We start from the raw sequence: 12,929 nt of genomic DNA, 5'->3' as shown, positions 1-12,929 counted from the left end.
TTTCCAAGAACTATCCCAGACACGCACAGTTTTCAGATAGCTAATCATAATCTGTATTACCACTTATCGATGTATTGAAATATTTCGCAATCCCCTTTGAGTTAGATATATTTCGGGCTCAACAACAGTTGTTTCTCGTACTTACGTGGAGGTTTCTTGTACTGACGTACTCGGAACAATCACGAGGCAGTAACAGTTGCGATAAAGACTTCGTAGTGCAATCATTTTCTTTTTATATCGCCATTACTGCAAAGCTGTACTCCACATGCAATTTTTTAATATCATTGTACATAGTAAAAATGACCCAGAACGAGCACTGGCAGCCAATGCCAGTTTAATGGGACCTAAAAGCAACTGTAGCAGGAGCAAACCAGTGGCTACATCTTGTAAGCAATGTGGCTGGATTATATAGTGACGCATCATTTAAAGCCCATTAGGGAAAAACTGGCCACTAAAGCAGCGCTTCTATGCCACTATTAGTAGTTAAACCTGTTTCTCTATGTGTCTTTGAGTCAGGCGTAAGGTTACTATAGCGACAAGTCTTGGCAACAAGCCATAAATAAGCTAGAACAGCGAAGTGGGGAAACAATTGGTGAACAAGGGCACCTTGGTTCTGCACTGGCGCTCCCCTTTTCTTTCTTTCTTTCTTTTTTTTTTTTAGAAAGCATTTCATGAGTTGGAAAGTCTAAGAGTGGTGTGGAAGGCTAATACGCAGAAGATAAAGATAATGCTCAATAACCTGGAAAGCGAACAAGAGTTTAGGATCACCAATCAGCCATTAGAGTCTGTGAAGGCATATGTTAACCTAGGTCAATTACCTACCGGAGGCCCTGATCGTGAGAAGGAAATTTACAGAATAAAAATGGGTTGGTGTGCATACAGCAGACATCGCTAGATTCTGACTGGAAACTTACCACTATCATTCAAAAGAAAGGTGAACAATCAATGCATTCTACTGGTGCTAGCATATGGGGCAGAGACTCGCAAAGAAGCTCGAGAACAAGTTAAAGACCGCGCAAAGGCCGATGGAACAATTGATGGGTAAATTTAAGAGACGGGAATAGAGCAGTGTGGATCAGAGAGCAAACGGGAATAGCCGATATTCTAATTGACATTAAGAGAAAACAAAATGGAGCTGGGCAGGCCATGTAATGCGTAAGACAGATAACTGGTGGACCATTAAAGTTACAAAATGGGTGCGAAGAGAAGGGAAGTGCAGTCAAGGATGGCGGAAAACTAGGGGGGGTGATGAAATTAGGAAATTCGCAGGTGCAAGTTAGAATCTGTTGGTGTAGAGCAGGGGTAATTGTAGACTGCAGAGAAAGGCCTTCGTTGTGCAATGTACATAAAATAGGCTGCTGCTGCTGATGATGATGATTTATGAGTTGAATTTAGTTTTGCAAGGGGTGCAACATGTACTTGCCATGCCACTCTTACACAAGGAAATTCAATTTTGGAAGCTGCAAGATGATTTGTTGCGCAGTACGATCACTGGGCTTTGTTCTCAGCTTCAGCAATCCCTTATAAGTGGGTGTCGTGAAACAATCTTTTCTGCGAAGCACTGCTTTAAGACCTGGATTGTTTTATATGCAAAAAGTAGCATTAAGGTGCTTGTTGGCTGTCAAACTACTGCTTATGAAAGTCTTTGCTAATATACCAGCATCTCTGCCGGCACTGCTAAGTGCATGAAGCACCTTGTGATGGCAGTCCACTTTTCCTGCAGTGTGACAATCAAGTACAGAACCTGTCACAACCTCACTTGGGGAAAAAATCTAGTTTCGGGAACCATGTATTCATCATGTGCATGAGTGGGGCTATTGGTTGGGTTCGTGGGTTTTGCCCAATTACTGACCTTAATTAACACAAAGGCAAGAAATGATGCTAACATTAGCACTTCATCACCATTATTATCACCACTTATTGTATCCTTAAGGATTGCGAACCTTGCAAGGTAGTGAATAAGGGGGGACAATGTTGTGAAAAATGTTTACATTGATCAGTCAAGTGAGTTGATACATAAAATGATACATTAAATAAACGAGCTCTGGCACAGTAAAAAAAAAAGAATTATGTAATAACAGAGAAGCAGAAAATATAAATTTGTTTACTGAAACAACATGATGAATGGAAAGAAAGGTATTAGGTGTTATTACATTACTTGTTTCATTAACAAGTCTGAATGCTTTAGGATCACATTGACAATGTGATCAGGCAAATGATACCATTGCAGAGGGTAGGCACGATTGATTAAAATCCTTAGTTGATCTGTGCACGCACTTGTTTGTGTTTCTCTCATGTTCATCTCCCTTCTTCTGATCCTGATGTGGTTATTAACCTCAACAATAACTGATGATTGGCATGGAGGTTTACGTGTGGTGATTTGTGCAATATTTGTGGAGCAGTTATTGATAGCACAAACTGTTGTGCACCATTGTATCTGCTATTGATGCGGTCATTCTTACATGCACACATTTTTTTGTATACCATAAATTCCATTATTATCCACATTGAAAGTGAGCAGCTCCAATTATCAGAGGCATCATTTTAGTTTCAGATAGTACTTGTACTATATTAGAGTGCACTTTATAATACGTTATGTTTTTCATTTCCATTTTTATGATTGGTTCCTTTGCATAGTCTAATCTTTATGCATTTGCATACTGACAGGCACAAGATGTGCATACTACATAAACATGCGCCAACAGCTCATATGCCTAATGGCTGGTAGTTGTATGCATTACTACTTGGCATCCACTGACTGGCGGAACTAAGCCTAGCAAGTGAAACAAAACTGTGCATTTGACTCCTTTCGTTGCACTAGTGAGCTTCATCATCATTCAATATTTCTTACTACTTTATGTGTTATGTGTCCTGTTCACTTTTCCTACTACCCACTGAAGTGACTTTAGATAGTCGGGTCACATAATGTATACTCTTACCAGCATTTTGTAAAGGTGATCGTGCAGCTCTCAGAAACATCTTTTGGGAGATGGTGTACTCTGCTTTCATGCTACTCCCTTTCCCCAAAGTGAGAAATGAGCATTTAGGTGTGTTCTAATCCGCATGTTTTTACTTGCCATATGCAATTTTTGTGAACTGTTTCTGCGAACCTGAATGTTTAGTGCATGATCCCCCAGTGGTCTCGGAGTGCCTTAAGAAAGTTGTCCTGCGACTTCTAATCCTGAAATAAGTCGCAAATTTCATTTTTGGGTCACTGTAAAATGGCCAAAGCAGTACAGCGTGGAAGCATTTCGCGATGCAATTAATGCTGAACCTTCTGTCTGTTCTTCAAATTTCTGCACAGGCTATGACATATGACATTGTAGGTCAGGTCATCAGTCCTATCATGCTCTGCACCTACCACTGGACTCCCTTCTCTCATTCTTTAAGAACATTTTTAGGATTTTGAAATGGTAACCGATCATCGGACAAATGAGCCTGTTACAACATCGTACAAGCATACACTGTCAGCCGACACCCATGAGCTCAAGTTTCGTATCAACTAACAAAGCTATTTTACGAGAATTCCAGTGTGCAGTCTCTTGGTGCCTGATAAAATATGCAGTAATTTTTTTTTTAATTGTAGAGCACAGTATACATTAAAGGGCCACTGAAGAAAAACATTAAGCAAGAGTGGATGCTTCGACATTAAGGATGCTTCGTAAGCCAGAAATGGCACAAATACCTGACGTCAGTGGTGAAATATCTGGAAGACACAAATACCTAACCTAGGTATTCCAGCACCAGTTTTTACTGTGTCATGGATTCTTTCAGCCTTTATATGAGACTAGTTAACTGATTATCGATAAGGATTAGGTTGTTTTGTAACGGCACCAAAAATTCGAACTAGCAAGTTTTGAAATGTTTTGTTTAAAAGCTGTCTACTGTAATGTCACGCTGACATACAGACATTGGGCTTTGGGTGCAAGATTTGAGGAAGGGAAGTTTGGCCCTCATTTTCTTCTCTGGTAATTAGCAGTTTTCTACCAAATAAATTGTTAATACAATCTTCAACGAATGCATTACCTGTCCAAACTGATGTAGTGACATTCTTTATTGTCTCTTTAAATCACTCAATCATTACTGAACTCCCAGGTGATTCTTTCCAATACAAGATGCAAGGCACACAGGTGAGACAGGTACCGTCAGACGTTGTGCCAAAGCTGGTTGTCTTTGTGCCTTGGTGATCATTTTTGCACGTTAAAGAAAGTTTGAATACGACTTTGATCTCTGTTCGCATCACAAACTTTCAGTTTGCATTTACATGTGTGCTTGTTTTTATTGTGTCAAATGTGGTAGTGTTGTGTATAAGTTGAGCATTTCAGACAGTCTGTGTACAGTCGCCGACCGATAATTCGGACTTTGTGAGGATCGCAAAACGGTACGAACTATCGAATGTCTGAAAAAACGAATTCGGCAGGAAAACACTTATTTAATTACTTGTTAGAGTACCTGAGGCCAAAAAAAACTGCTCGATGCGTTGAACAACGTTCTGCTTGCGTAGAACCAAATCTGCTTGAATTTGGGCAAGCGCCATGTCCTCACTGAAGCACAACGAAAGCAGGTCCCCATTCGATGGCCTTGCAGCACATGGTACACTCTCCTCAGAGTCATAGTCATCTCCCAAGGGCGCAGGTACTTGATTAACAATTACGTCATCACTAAGTTTGGCACAGGACATTGTGGCATTGTCCACATCAGCAAGGTTTCCGAAGTTCACTGTGGCCCGAATTGGCACACCGCTTCACAGATCTTCAACCAGCTTGTCTCCGCTCACGTCTGGCATAGTTGCCAAGGGTTCTGCGCAGCGGAAACAGCGGTGGGTTGTGCCTGCCATCAGTTCCTTCCCGGTATCGACACGAAAAATCCACGCTGACTTTTGCCACTGTTGATGGACAGCACCATGTGACGTAGCAGGCGTGATCGTTACAACACTTTCAGGTTCTTGATGATGTCCTGCTCGATGGGCTGAAGGATGCTCGTGGTGTTTAGTGGCAGAAATTCGATTTCAGTTGCCTTCAAGTTTTGGTTAGGCCATAGGCACCACCGCATTGTCAACAAAAAGCAGCACCTAGCACTTTTGTGCCTCAAACCTTTTATCCAGCCTCCGCACGTAGTCTTCGAACAACTGTTGTGTAATCCAGGCTTTAGTGTTCGCTTCATACCACACGGACACACTTTTAATGCCTTTCAAGCATCTTGGGTTTCTGGACTTTCCTATAACCAAAAGCATTTTGGTTCTGGGCATGCTCGCACCTAACAGAACGGTAACCCTTTCCTTGCTATCCATGGGGAAGATCTCTGGAAACGGCATCTTCTCTGGCAGACACTTGTAAAACAGTCAGGTCTCATCATCACAGTTAAAGACGTCGTCCAGCAAGTAGCAGCCAAGCAAGGTCTGCAGCTTGTCGGCGTAGTAATTCACGACCAACGTGTTCTCCACAGCACCACTTTCGCTGCACGTTTTCTTGAAGATGAAGTTGTATCGCTTCTTAATGTTGCAGAGCCAGCTGTCACTGAACTTAAAGCTTATGATTCTTATCCGTAGTGTGAGGGTCTTGGCCTTTTGCTTCAGCAGGTCACCAGATATGGGAATGCGCTGCGCAACCATGGTGCCTAGCCGATATTCAGTCTCTTCAAGTTGGGATGTGTGCCTTGACAGAGGTTTTTTTTCTGGGCCGTAGCACATTTCTCAGTCGCTCCTAGAGTCTAAGCTTTGTTCTTGACGTAGCCCAACCTAGACTGCTTCGAAATGCCGAATTCCTGGGCTACCTGAACCTGTGACTGGCCGTTCTGTACAAGCTGTACAACAGCAGCTTTCTGCGCCATTGTCGTCGTCTTGTACTTGCAGCACTTCATCACCGGTGCTATCTACGAAAGGGGAGTTGGCACCATGCTCGGCTTCTTGTAGATAGATACACACAATATTACCTACTGTCAAAGTTACATAAAAATGGCGTAATATAAACGGTGACGGAACCGGAAAATAATGGTGATGGTGATCGCAAAGCCTCAGAGATAGGAGCATGTTTGAGGATCTCTGAGGCTCTAAAGTCACTCGACAGTTTCGTTATGGAGGCTCCATAGTTTCGTGGCAGCGCTGGCGTTAGTTGGCAACAGCCACGATAACAAAAGGTTTGGTGTTAACGGAGTCCTAAAAATCGAATGGCGAGCCCTAGATGGTCCAAAATTTCGGTCGTTATGCATGGCGTTTATGGGGAGAACGGTGGTACCGCACAAAGGTATGAAATACCAAGCATGTCCAAATTTTTGGTCGGTGACTGTAGTTGTGTCATCTTCGCTTGTTGCACTTTTGTGTTTGTTTGGAATGGTAATGAGCTTGTCACTATTTCTTTTGTGTCAGATTTACTTGAGTCATTTTCTGTATGTCTTCCATGCATATTTATTCGGTTAAACACGTGCACACTTTATTGTGACTGGTTTGCAGCAGTTGTAGTAGGGTGCTCTAGACACATCTGTAAAGAGTTGCCGGTGCCCCCTACAAAGCAGGCAGTATAATTATATTGATCTCCGATGTGAGAAAACCTTCAGTCACTCAATAATTTCTATGGTGCCATGTATTGACATTTTTAAAGATGATTTCTCAAAAATGCAAGTTTATTTTTATTCCGGTGAAATACTTCTAGTCAAGGTCTTCTTAAAGTGATTGCGTCACGGCGCAGTACACCTTGTCTTGTCACAAACTGGTTACTTGTTTTGTCGGTGTTTTTTGTTTGGTTTGGAAGAATCCAGTGCAGTATTTTAGTGAGTTGTGCAGTGTGAAATGGCCTACCAATTGTTTCACTTTGAAATTTTTTAAATAAAGGCAGTGTGCATAAGAGATTAAAAGGTGTTTATGGTACGATTGTCAGTGTCGCAAAATGTCACAAATTTTTTGCCAGAAATTGATTAGGACCCTATTTAATCAACTTTGCAACTTGTGGCAATGATACTACATGAAGCAAAAATGTCTTTCATGGCACGTTTTGGGGACGTATATCTCAAAGCTAGTGCTCACTGCAGGATTCTAAGTGAATTAGCACTGCCTCGCTTAAATTCTGCAGTAGTCATAACTCATTGTTACATTAAAGCTGTGGGGTTCTCCTCCCGTGCTCTTAGGACAAAGGAACGACAACACAGTAGTGCAAACAATCACAAGGGCATTTATTGCAACTTTCATAGATCAATGCCTGCTAGCCGAGTTGCTATCCCCAAAACATGCTGATGGGCACGCGACAAATCGCGGAAGTCCGACTCACCGCGACCGGATAGCGAGCGAATACGTTCCCCCCATGCTGGATCCGAACGCCTGGTCGTTCGCGCGTACGGTCACGCGAACGGTGGCGCGTTCCGAGGAGGCCACGCGAGACGGTCTCGCAGAAGCATGGATCGGCGCACGCGCGGGACGTCCGCAGTGCTCGCCAACCCGCAACCGAAGAGGAAGCGCCTTCTCCTATTCGGGCCCAAGTAACCCCGCCGATAGGCGGCGTTAGCAGCGCAACACTCGCGCTATCTCTCGTACTGCACGTCAACCGCACCTACCGCCGCGGACCCCAGTCCACGCGGCGAAGCCGCATTGCAGGAGACGGAAGCTATGCGGGAAAAACAACACATCGGGGGACGCGTGAGAGTCGCGCATCCCCACAAACCTTAAGCAGTTTAAAATAGCTAGCCTTGCCAGTTGCTAGTACTTCGCACACAATTCTTGACTTATGGTACGGCCTACAATGTCCGCCCAAATAAATTGCCTTTGCTTTCTTTGTTGCCTTGTGGCAATATTACCACATTATTGCATATATTGCCAAGATAATTGTGGAACGTATCCTGCAGTGACCTTGATAACCTTGCTGGAAGTACAGGCTGTCGGCAAAGTTTTTTTTTTTTTAATCTGGTGACTGGTTTGTAATGTGCACAGTTTTGCTCTCGTTCAGTAGTTCACTTCTGCCTACCTTAAGAGAATAAGAATGTTTTGTTGTTTAAAGGGACCTTGAAGCACTTTTTGAACATAGTAAAAAGGTGTTGCCGATCTGTACAAAAGGCTCATGTGAACACGTGAGCCAAATATTATTGCACTGCATGCTACAAGGAATTTACACTCTCGTGTCAAAAACAGTGAAAATTTGCTTAACTCTTGCCTCCGCAATGTCGTCATACAGCATCATTGCATGCAGCGGTGCCCATCAGCAGCTGTTGGTTGGTTTCACTCATTGTGATAACATTCTCAGCAATGCTGTAATGGCAAAGTTTTAGTTACATACATGAAAATCATATATGTCTGATGTCAAAAAGAGAAAAATCATTTCGTGTTTGCACGGCTGATCTACGCATGATTGTTGCACGTAGCTGCACCTTAGGTCAACAAAATTTCGACAAAATGAAACTATAAAATTTAGAACGCTGTAGCTCATCAAAAAAAATGATATAGCAATTCTGAAAACTGCACTTAATGATACTTCTGAAGAGGACAAAATCGATATATTATACACCCCTGCAAGATGTATTTACCAATTTGTGACTAGGACTTTTGCAAAACACTCGTAAACACTGTAAGAAATCGCATAGGCTGTAAATTAATATACCAAATTTATCTGCTTTGGATGATCTAATGGATGCAGTTTGCAGATCTGTGATCTGTTTTCGTTGATGCAGAGATGGGAAATAGTAAACATTGTGTTCTTTTTAAGTTTTTTTCTTGGCAATTCTTGTTAACATTCATAAAGGTATTCAGGTCCTGAATCAAAGCTTTGCCTTCTGCAGTCACTAGAATTTAGCTTTCTCTTACAAATGCAAAAAAAATTAAGATCGGGCCAAAGGTCATCTCAGAAAATCATTTCTGCGTTTTACGTGTAATTGAATAGGTGGCATCATAGTTCAGAAACACAAAATGTAGCGAGCTGCAGAATGGATTAGTAATTTTAAATTCTTCAGTGACATTTGTCAGTTTACAGAATGTAGACCCCATGCGAGAACTCCCCATAGGAAGTTCAAATGTGTGAGCATCAATTTCAACATACTTGGAGAGCACCTGTTGATCGATCAATTATAGAAAAATATGCCTGATGGAAAACCATGTAAAAGCAATTAAATAAGTTGTCCCTGAATGACCACCTACAGACACTGAGAGTGAACACCCAGCCGTCTACCTTCCAATTTGTGCCTCGTTTTACTAAAACCAGAGTTATTTATTAAGGGTCTTGGCTAAAATACTTTCCACAAAATATTCAACACTTGCAGCACAGATTCTGCAGCCGCAACGCACAGCTAGCGCCTCGATCGACATACAGTGGCTGACACCTTGGAATGAGTTTGAAATTCTAATGGAGGCTAGTTCGTTTACCAATTGAGTAACATGCCACATTTTCAAGCAGCAAAAATAGATCACTGAAGAAATAAGACAGACTGAAGACGCTGGATCCCAAACGGCATATACGGTGAACACAACGAGTTGACTTTTCTCAGGGGAAAGTAATGAAGAATAAAAGGAGAGGATTATTTGCCAACGGTGCTGTCATTGTCTGCGAATCGGGCTTCACCCACAGCAATCGCACATTTGCTACGTGCACTGGCATGCTGCACTTCCCCTCGCGGCGCCCAATTGGGCTCAATCTCTAGTTTCGCACTTGCCGTTGCGGTGCATGGCGAGAGTGCCACGTGGACCAAAGTTGTGAGCCTTTAAGCGCTGCGTGCTGCTGGTGCCGCACCGCGGAGGGAAGAACTCCATACATGCGTCACGCCAGGCACAAACTGTGCCATACTCGCCAACAACTTTTCTTGGCTATGAAGCGAAGGCTACGGAAACTAAGCGCGCCTCTTTCACCACTGCTGGAAGTAGTCCCACAGTTTTGTTTTCATTTTCTTATGTGGGAAATAGAAAACTATACTTTTTTTTTGTTTTTAACCGCACCTAATTTTAAGCAATACGTAACATTCACCAGTCAGCTTTCGGTATTTTATTGTATTTTTAGTTTGCTCTTTCGAGTTTTCGCACACCTGAGACCGTCTCACGTTTTGCATATTCATCAAATGCAAAATGATGCCCGTGTTTCAGTGTTTGTCGCTTAATTAAGCGACGAACACTCCCCTGACAGGCTGTTGACCAATTTTAGCAGCAAAAGAGTGTTGAAGCACACAAAAAAAGTTGAGTGAGCGAGCGAGCGAGCGAGCTAACTCTACCGATGCCAGCATCGGTTGCACATCGAATTCCTAACCGACGCCGTACAGCTGCTTCGGAGCTCCGACGCAGGCTGCAATGGTCGCTGTTCAGAACTTGGTACATATTAGATGTGAATAAAAATTGATTCACGCCAATTTAATTGTATTTGCCTTCACTAAAGAGCTTGTGCAAGGTTGCCGAAGCCAGTGCCGAGCGTGCTCGTACTACATTGTGTACGAATACAGTCATGTGCAGAAGCTCCACCCCCGTAGCTTTCCCTTCATAGCCAAAAAAAGTTCCTCGTGCACCGCCTATAGAGGCGCCACTGAAAGCCACCTAGCGGACGCTTCGAACAGTACACGCGGAAGCAGTAGCAGACGACAACCCTTTGCAGCAAGGATGGCTGAAGTTCGCGGCTGCGATTTCTCCTTTGTTCGGGTGCCAGGCTGCTTCTTCGGCGGTGACAGCTGTAGGGAAGATGCTGACCTCTGTGCGAGCGGTAATGAACACGATGTTACCGGTGTTTGGGACAACATGGTCCACATACGTGCAAGGTGTGTCCCGCAGACAAACGCCATGAACCCCATTTACATGACGTGGAGCTCATGTTCACTAGCCGATAAATTTTGTTGAGTGATGCGATCTCTCGATGTTTTTTTTATTCTACCCTTGCCGCAATGCTGCTTCTGTACCTGAATAATAAGCACCAGTCGTTAGTGCAGACTTATATCAAACAAATCCGCACGGTGCAATCTCTGCATATGCCGTTGTGATTTTTCTGCCGGTGAATACATGTGACATCGCCGAATAAGTGCCGCCGAAGTCGTCTCAAAAAGAGTAATTGCCAATTTATTGATGGAAACGCGTACACTAGCCAATGAAGTCACCAAACACACGGGTTAATAAAAGCGCGTGTTAGTGCTGTACCGCCGATGCAATTCTGCTGCATATGCCGATGAACTACCGTTCCCGCTGCAGTTTGTGCAATTTTAAATTCCCCATGGTAGCTGCTTGGAAACGTACAAAGCTAAAGACTGACTAACTTTTCAGTACTTTTTTATATTACTAGAGAGAGGTGCCACAAGATATATTTAAAGGCAGAGCAGCGCCAGTCAAAGTAGATGAGCGCTGGCGGCAAGGCCCGGTTTAGTCGTCTGCAGCGTAAGTATAAGAAAGAATTCAGTTGAGTACAAACTCACATGCAAGAAGGCACTACGTTGTGAAACAAACAAATCATTTGGCGTGTTAAGTTTGCTGACAGCATCGAGGTGTGATGACTTCCCAAACGGGACGCGAACTTTTCAGCGAGAAATGGAACAAAAATACCATATGCAGCAGCTATTAGCAATTCTCGCCTTGAACTACCTATTTTCTAAACACATTTCCAAAAACGCAAACAATATCTAAGATGCCCTCGGGCGAAAAGAATAAAGCTGTTAAAGAAGCACTTCCTTGGTATCATTCCGATAAAACACAGCGTGATTTATACCCCTTACAAACAAGGCAGGGTGGGAAATTCGCAGCTCAAAAGAATCGACAAGAGTTATGCATGGATCAACTAGCAACAGTTAAACATGTGCATAGCCACGCATAAAATAGATGTAAAAACATGAAGTGCGCGACAGCTGGTGCGAGCATTTACCGCGCCACATGAAACCAACAATTTCAGTTCTTGCAAACTTCAGCAGCTTTAACATACAACGCAATGCGCTCGTGCAGTCGTGCTGCCTAGCTAGCGCAACGTGGTAAAGAAGCGGAAAACAATATAAGCGGCAAACAGCATTCTGAACTTTAGCGAAATGCCTTTAAACATCATGCTGCACTGCAGACGAACTTCGTTGCTCACGCGTCTAACTAAGATCGAGTGGAAAAGAATGCCGACGAGACAAAAGAAAGGATGAGAACAAGAAATTTCCCTTCGAAGCGACGATCCATTTTTGCTATCGTTGCTCCCGCTGATGAGGCTTTGCCGGGAATGATTAGAACCGTATCGCCGGCACGTTTTCACCGGTATTTGAGCCCCCCACCCTGCAACAATTCTTCTTCGACATTCCCTGAAGCTTTGGCCACCCGACACGTGCGAATGGTGTTGCCTATCTTGCTCTGAAAACGTGAATAAGACAGTGAAGGACGATCAACGACGCAACAAACTACGGCGCGCGCCAGGCTCCTCTCCCGCGTGTTCTGCGCAAGGCCGCCACCAGTGGCGCGTCCGTCGGCGTGCACGGCGCGTATAGCACGACTGGATCACTGTTCAGCTTCTTTGTTATATACGCCTCTGCCGTGGTAATACAGAAGCCACTTGGGTCAGCTATCCCAAAGTTTTTTAGTGTAGCGTCAGCGATGCTGTGATGGTGCAGAATCTGATTTCTGCATGGGTCAAGTAATTCTGTACTCCTTCTGTGTCTTTAGCCTACCCTGCCAATAACGTCGCCTAAGTTTGGGTAGCCTATTTTTTAAAGCTTCCTAAACATAAATGTCCGGGTATAAATGTACACCTAGCCTTATTCAATCAGCTCTTCCTTATGAGCATTGAATTGGGAAATAACATTGAGTCACTGATGTAGTTAGGCCATAACTAGTTGTACTTAAAAAAGCGGGTACCAGCGAAACACAAACGACGCGCTCACAAGGAACAGGCCTTAGACACGGACAGATGCCTGACTTTCAACAGTACTTTAATGAAAAACTAGTTGTACTTTTTGCCTAAGAATTCACTGATGCTAGTTCTTCACAGCGCACGGCTGGTGCGATCTCATATTTTAGCTATTCAAGG

The sequence above is a fragment of the Dermacentor andersoni genome, chromosome 4, assembly GCF_023375885.2.
Source record: "Dermacentor andersoni chromosome 4, qqDerAnde1_hic_scaffold, whole genome shotgun sequence".
In the NCBI taxonomy this organism is placed as follows: Eukaryota; Metazoa; Arthropoda; class Arachnida; order Ixodida; family Ixodidae; genus Dermacentor; species Dermacentor andersoni.
Note: the sequence above shows the minus strand (reverse complement) of the source record.